This window comes from Panthera uncia, chromosome B1 (genome assembly GCF_023721935.1).
Source record: "Panthera uncia isolate 11264 chromosome B1, Puncia_PCG_1.0, whole genome shotgun sequence".
In the NCBI taxonomy this organism is placed as follows: domain Eukaryota; kingdom Metazoa; phylum Chordata; class Mammalia; order Carnivora; family Felidae; genus Panthera; species Panthera uncia.
The window spans coordinates 183,695,407-183,703,794 of NC_064811.1; the positions used below are offsets into that span (position 1 = coordinate 183,695,407).

General features: G+C 40.6%; 1 long non-coding RNA gene across 1 annotated transcript; it reads left to right on the forward strand.

Moving 5' to 3' along the window:
- The first annotated feature begins 262 nt into the window (after positions 1-262).
- On the forward strand, positions 263-3,550 carry LOC125924026 (uncharacterized). The gene is made up of 3 exons (XR_007458221.1): positions 263-308; positions 1,002-1,216; positions 3,482-3,550. It is a non-coding gene; the product is annotated as an uncharacterized LOC125924026 (long non-coding RNA).
- The last annotated feature ends 4,838 nt before the right edge of the window (positions 3,551-8,388 follow it).

Here is an 8,388-nt window from a genome sequence, read left to right on the forward strand (position 1 = left end):
GCCAAGGAAGTGAAACAGCACTCTAGAAACAGAAAATAACCGGTATTGCACACCATTAACACCACACGGCTTGGTATCTGTCCATGTTTAACACACAAGGCCAATCCACAAGGTGTTTGTATCGCTTATTTCTATTGTTTTGGTTTTATTATAATCTGAGAATCTCAAAATCCCAGCCTCACTCATCTGCCACACGCCAAAAGCTCCTGGACATAATGAGTCGTCAATGAAACAGTATTAAGGGAGGCTCTTTTCTTTAACAGGTATGTTTATTGTGCTAGAACAACTCGGACCGTGAAGGAACACAGGTAGAAGAGCACGTCCACTAGCTTTGTACCCATCGTCTACCTTTGTCACATCTTGACATCTAGTCCTATTTTTCTTTTTAAGAAACGGAACTTTTAGATACCGAAGCTTTCTATTCTCTACTCATCAATCTCATTCTCTTCACTCTTGTGTGAGATGTAACACTTTTCTGAGTTTAGAATTTATTATTCTAGTCACATTTTAATAGTTTCACTACATATATATCCGTAAGGAATATAGAACAGTATTTGGTGTTTTCTGAAATTTCTATAAATTATATTATGCTGCACATAGTCTTTTGCAGCGAGGTTTTTTTTCAACCTTGTTTTGAAGATTTATATATTCACATCGATGGCGGTTGCTCACTCCATTTAACTTTTATTCCACCCTCTGAATATTTTACAATTTATTTATTCTTTTTAATGAATACTTAGATCGTTTCCAAATGTTGCTATTTAAACAATGCAACAGGGAACTGATACGCATTGGTCAGCTTTGGCTGGGATAACAAACAACCCCCAAATCTCAGAGGCTTACAACACAAAACATTTATTTTTCTGTCCACGGGTCGGTGGTTCGGCTACAGCTCCATCCTAAGACTGGGGCGGGAGAGAGCAGAGCGAAGGAGGAGGAAAAAAAGGGGCGGGCTGCTCTCTTCTCTCTGAGCATGCGCACTCCCTTTCCTGCCCTCCCAGCCAGAGCAAGAGCAGCTTCTGCACCTCCAGGGAACTTGTTAGAAATGCAGATTCTCAGGCCCCAGCCCAGACCTACTGAATCAGAAGCTCTGAGAGTGGAGTCCAGCAATCTGTGTTTCAACAAGCGCATGGTGGCTCGCTCCGATGCCTGATAAAGTTTGAGAACCACCCGCACCAAAGAATAAAGGACTAACAACCATAAGTAACATCCTAGGGTAAGTTCTCTTTAATGTCCTTAAGGGAAGTGAATGGATAGATATTTATTAAACAGTGGGATTCTTTTTACATTACAGGTTGCATTATAAAGTATTGAAATTGTATAAACTAGGAAACATGAAGAGAAACCAAGAGATGCTACACTATTTATCGACATATTTATAAATAATCTTGATGGATGTGATTACTGTGTGTATTGCTGTTGATTTATGGGAAGATTCTACTTTGATTTATGCTTTTGTTTTATTACAACTGACCTTTGTGTGATCCCATTTTGTGAGGGAGTTCTTTGATCAGAGTACTACAATATTGGTCTCTAAATGAATACTTCTACGGGAGTTCATTTTCTGGCTAATTTGCATCCAAATGGCCCTATCTGAAACACTGATAACAGGGCTAAAGATAGTTTAAAGACCCAAATCTTTGGAAGAAAGCGTATTAGAGTTCAGCATGAAGAGTTGTATTATGCTAGGAGATAAAATTTCCTATATAACAATTTCCTAATCTATGCCTTTTAAAGATATAAAACAGACTTTTAGGTTATTGCTCAAATAAGTAGAATTTGAATACACTTTACAACAGCTAATAGATAACAAATGTATCTTAAAAGGGAGAAAGTGGAAACCTGTATTTGAGGACATGCTACATTTCATACTTTTTCAGGTACTTACACGTGATACTTCAACAATCTGCTGGCTAAATATTATCACGTATCTGTTCAGATAAGAAAACTAGGGCTCTGAGCTGTGAAGTAACTCATCCCACGTCTGACTACAAATCTCATGCTCCTTCCCCTGTATCACTTGTATACTTCAGCAAAACGATATTTCCATGAAGGTTCCATGCATAATTACTGGGTAGATGCATTGAAAAAAGCGTCTGTGCACTTGGAAAGTGCAGTATAAATTTAGCCAACTAAGGGGTCAGAATCTGAGCCTAAACTAAAGTTAACTGGTTGGTAGTTTCATAGAATGCATAAAAACATTTACCACTTTTTGAAGTGGGTGTTTCAAATTAGCTATCTACATTTGGCTATGCAATCTTATCCAAAAATGAATTGATGCAGTCTGCCAAGATACTGATCACAGTGGCACAGTTGGTTACGAAAAAGTTGCCTGATGAAAACAGCCAAGGGTTCGTGGCCGCTCTCCTGGATGCTGTGTCTGCCTTGTTCCTTCTCAAGAAGTATCAGAATCAGAGCCACTGTGTCCTCTTGTATGCAGCCTGTCGGAGGCAGCACAAGTGAAGGTGAAACTCAGCCATCAACACGCTGCAGTGTTCATAAGACTCTTGCTTTCCCATAGCTGGTTGCGAAACTGAAGTTTGACAGAATAAAGGGTTGAAATAAAATGCAATACCAAATAGGAGTTGTCTGTACAGTAGAGTTAAAAAACCAACTTGTCATCCATTTCAGAAGAACGTTAAACTTGTTTTTTAATTTTTAAATGTTTATTTATCTTTAAGAGAGAGAGAGAGAGAGAGAGAACATGGGCAGGGGAGGGGCAGAGAGGGAGACACAGCATCCAAAGCATCCAGGCTCCCCCTGTCAGCACAGAGCCCGATGCAGGGCTTGAACCCACAAACCATGAGATCATGACCTGAGCTGAAGTCGGACACTCAACTGACTGAGCCACCCAGGTGCCCCAGAAGAACATTAAACTTAACAGAGAAAGAGTTTAGGGCATCCTGAAGATTTTCAGAAATGAGTTTACTTGAACTGGAAGGCTAAGGTCTACCAAGAAGTTAGCCCTCTTCGAAGAAGCACTTACTGTATTTAAAACATGCACTGAAATAAAAACACTATTCAAAAATTATTATTCAACAGGAAGTTTCTGGTGCTAAAGGTAGTCGAGAATACATTCCCATTACTAAACCTGTCTAAAATGCATACACATTGTCTAAAGGCAAATTATATACATTTTTTACTTAAACAGGACATCTCAGAACTAAGATATTTCTGGGGAAATGGTTATCTTCATATATATATATATATATATACATATATATATACATACATACATAAATATGTATATATATACATACATATGTGTATATATATACATATATACATACATACATAAATATGTATAGATATACACATACATATATTATGTATATATACATACATATATACATATATATGTATGTATATATACATAATATATGTAGCATATTCTATATATCTTTATGTACATTTGTATTTATTATATTATATATCTCTTCTTCAGACAAAATTTTGAAACCTCTCTGTTGTCTCTTCACAGTGAAAATAAACAAACCAAAGAAGACAAATGTACAAGTTCCAAAAAGAAAAATCAAAAAACCAAACAGAGGTAAGCCAGTTACTCTGGCGTCTGTAGTCAAGGTACTCAATTCATTTCCAGAATCTTTCGTTTCACATCCGAGCAATATGATCTCAGGGAGTCAGTGTCAAATGAAGCACAATGGAAACGCGTTTTATGGCTGACTATTTCATCAAAATGCACTTTGCCTCAGAGAATCATTAAGAGACATGATTCAGGAGGCTTTCCAAAAAAATTAATAGTAATAATCAGAACGTGTTAAAAATGAAGAACTAGTAACTTCTGTCAAACTAAACATTGAACAATGAGCTTTTTGTTGGGTTTTCCGCACAGGTGCCCTGCCCCGTGCAGTAGGCGTTAAATATTGACCCCCTGGAAGATCGTCCATCCTAGGAGCTGACCAGGTGGCGATCTTGGAATATTAGGCTATCGATTTACGAGGTCATGACAAAACTCTAGTTTTTCATAGGATCATTTTTAGTCATTATCTAAGACGGATAGGGCATCAGAGAACCATTCCTTAAGCTCTCATAATGTCCTCCCAAGCACAATGATGTCACCCACTTACACCGTTGCTTGTCACAATGCACTGAAAGGTAGACGTGGTGGCGGAGATCCCCTGAAGCCCCCTCTCCGATGGTAAATCCTGCAGGAAGATTAAAAACATTTTTCTCCCCACTGTCACGGCTTCGGGTTGGGGCATAGCCAACCCACAAAATCAACACGGTGAACGTCCAATAAGCTATGGAGCTGGAGCTGCTACACCCTGGCCTGCCTCTGCCCTGGTATCGCAACTGACGAGAGTCATTATCGCAGGCTGAAATTTGTCTTGCTTTGTTTTTCTCCCCTCACTCTGAGGTTTGGGAAGGGTGTGAGCTGTACAATCAGATGATGATTCCATTAACACAAATCTCTTCAATAGGAGCCTTCGGGTCATTAATCTCCAATAAAGTAATCTATTTAGGACATTGTTGAAATGGCCTTGGGTCACTCTGCATGATGGCATGAGGATCCCCTGAGACGCACCCCACATTAAATTCATGTGGAGGAAATGTTTTTCCCCTTGTCTCTGAGCTTCCCTCCTAACCTCTTCTATTTCTGTAGCGTTGGAGAATCCCACAAATCTCCGTCAGCCAGACTCAGACTGTGCTGGTTCCTCACATGATGGCAGAAAATGGGACAAGAACTCAGAACGTGTGTTGCCTGTGGCTGGAACCGTCATCTCATTGTCAACTTTCATCTGCAGTTAGGGCTGCTAAGTGAAAGACGTGAGTTGGCAGGTACCTAACATCTTTCACCTGCTCCCCTTTTGCACTCAACTCTGTGCCCCGGAGATGGGGCCTTGCAGAGGATATCACTGACCTTCCTTGCACTGGCAAGCCCCTTCTTTCTCAAGGTGGCCAAACCTGACTCTTTTCTTCCTGGTTCTTAGTAACCCCTCCCTTTCCTCCTCCCTTCGGGCTATATCATATTACAAAGTAATAGTTCTTAAAACACTGATACTGGCATAAAAATAGACCAATGGAACAGAATAGAAAGCTCAGAAATAAACCCAAGTATACAGTGTTAACTTTTTTTTTTAAGATTTTACTTTTAAGTCATCTCCATACCCAATGTGGGGCTCGAACCCACAACCCTGAGATCAAGAGTCCTACACTCCACCAACTGAGCCAGCCAGGTGCCCCAGTGTTAACTAATTTCCACCATGGGCACCTAGAATACACAGTGGGTTAAAGAGAGCCTCTTCAATAAATGGTGCTGGGAGAACTAGATTATCTACATGCAAAAGATGAAATTAAGACCCTTACACTGTAAACAAACATCTACTCAAAATGGGTCGAAGACTTAGACAAAATACCTGGGATGGGTAAAACTCCTTGAAGAAAATACGGGGGAACGCTTCTTGACATCGATCTTGGCTATGATTTTTTGGATATGACATGAAAAGCACAAGCAACAAAAGCAAAAATAAACAAAGGCTAGATCAAACTAAAAAGCTTATGGGAGCTGGGGCGCCTGAGTGGCTCAGTCAGTTAAGCAACCGATTCTTGATCACAGCACAGGTCGTGCTCTCGTGGTTTGTGGGATCGAGCCCCACGCTGCACTGTCAGCGCAGAGCCTGCTTAGGATTCTCTCTCTCCCTTTCTCTGCCCCTCCCAAACTGTGCACTCCCTTCCTCTCTCTAAATAAATAATTTTTTTTTTTTTTAAAGCTTCCGGGGCACCTGTGTAGCTCAGCTGGTTAAGCATCTGACATGTGATTTAGGCTCAGGTCATGATCGCAGAGTTTGAGCCTAGCTCATGTTGGGCTCTGTGCTGACAGTACAATGCCCACTTGGGACTCTCTCTCTCCCTCTCTCTCTTTGCCCCTGTTCCTCTCACTCTCTCTCTCTCTCTCTCTTCCTCAAAATAAACATAAAAAAATACAAAGCATCTGCACATGAAAGAAAACAAAATGAAAAGGCAACCTACAAAATGGGAGAAAATATTTGTCAGCTATATATCTGGTTAGTGTACAAAATATATAAGGAACTCATACAACTTAATGGAAAGAATAGCAATGATAATAATAACATGGTTGAAAAATGGGCAGAAAACACGAATAGACATTTTTCCAAAGAAGACATCCACATGGCCAACAGACACATGAAAAGATGGTCTACGTAACTAATCACCAGGGGAATGCAAATCAAAACCACAGCGAGATATCAACTCACACTTGTTAGGATGGTCATTATCAAAAAGACAAAAGATAACAAATGTTGGTAAGGATGTGGAGAAAGAGAGGAATCCTTGTGCACTGTTGGTGGGAATGTAAATTGGTATAGTCACTATGGAAAACAGTATGGAGGTTTTCCTCCATAAAAAATTAAAAATAGAACTACCATATGATCCAACAATCTCTCTTCTAGGCATATAGCCAAAGCAAATTAAAACAATACTTCGAAGGGATATCTGCACTCCCACGTTTTTTGCAGCATTATTTGCAATAGCCACGGTATGGAAACAACTTCAGTCTCCATTGATGGATAAACGGATAAAGAAATGGTGGTATATATATATAAGGAGTGTAATTCAGCCTTTAAAAAGAAGGAGATCCTGCTACGTGCAACAACATGGATGAGTCTGGAGGACATGATGCTAAGCGAAATAAGCCAGACACAGAAAGAAAAATACTGCATGATTTCACATACGTGTAGAATCTGGAAAAAGTCAAAAATCATAGAAGCAGAGAGTAGGATGATAGTTACCAGGGGTGGGGAGATGAGGAAAATGGGGAGATACTGGTCAAAGGGTGCAGAGTTTCCGTTATGTGGGAAGAATAAATTCTAGCGATCTGATGTGCACCATGATGATTATAGCCATTAGTATTGTAGATTGGAGATCTGCTCAGAAAGTTGATCTCAGGAGCTACCCTTACCACACACACGCGAAAGGTAATTATGTGAGGAGATGATTATGTTGATTAGTTTGACTCTAGTAATAACTTTACTCCGCGTATGTAGATCAAAGTGTCACGTTGTACACAAGATACAGTTTTTACTAAAAAAAAAAATAAAAGTTCGACTGCTCTGGGCTTCAGGATGCTGCACTATCTATTGGGATTTCCTTCAGCTGATGGGTCTCCTGCTGGAATCACCTGAACGGTTCATTAAAGCAGATTGCTTAGCCCCCCGCAAGGGTTTTGGATTCAGGGGGTCTTGGGTACAGCCAAACTTGGCATTTCTAACGAGTTCCCAGGTGCTGGTGCTGCTCTGTGTGAGACCACGCTTTGAGAATCACCGCTCTGTACTGACGCCTCTGTTTACAAAGAATATAGGCAAATAGTGTGCAGTAATAGCTGCCAGGAAACCACGCCCAGCGTTGCCAACAGCTGGTTCGAGAGAGGTAATTAATAGGCCCGCTTGTGTCCGTTGGGGTCCCAACTGGAAACAGATGGCACATTTCAAATAGGGTAATTCCCTACAGCCAGTAAGTGAATGTGCAAAGCCCTGGGGTTTTGTACCAAAGACCTAAGCCTACAGGTAAAAACAAAACAAAACAAAACACACACACACACACACACACACAAACCACCTGAGCTCTGCCCATCTCCACACACACTCATTTCAAACAGCTGACATAAGGCCAAGTTACGAGGTTATATCCGTCTGTCCCCTGGCCAAGAGGCCCAAGTAGGTATCCTAGCTGGGTACTCTGACATGTTTTTTTCCAGAGAGCACCTGTTCCCGTTGACCTCTTGATCTCACTAATTTATCTTTCCTCAAAGCATGACTCTTAGGAGTTAGGTGTCTAGGAAAGCCTTTTGTGATGTGGCAGACTTTTATCTATCTCCCTTCCTCTGAGCTGACCCATTTCTCTACCAACTACTGAACCAGCTAGCCTCACTTCAACACATGTGCCCGGGGTCATTTTATTTCTTTCCGTTCCTGAATTTGAGGTTATATCCATTCTTGCTACCTTCCATTTCTCCAAATACCTGTCAAAAGGTATTCAACAGACACATCGATAGCTTTAGGTCGCCCTAATTACTACAACGTTCTCTTTTTCCTGTTGTATCATTTTGGTATTACATATTTTTTTTTAATTAAAAAAAATTTTTTTTTAATGTTTATTTATTTTTGAGACAGAGAGAGACAGAGCATGAACGGGGGAGGGGCAGAGAGAGAGGGAGACACAGAATTGGAAGCAGGCTCCAGGCTCTGAGCCATCAGCCCAGAGCCTGACGCGGGGCTCGAACTCACGAACCGTGAGATCGTGACCTGAGCTGAAGTCGGACCCTCAACCGACTGAGCCACCCAGGCGCCCGATATATATTTTTAATAATAACATATTAAAAGAAGAACTTACATAAGATATTTTTAAATT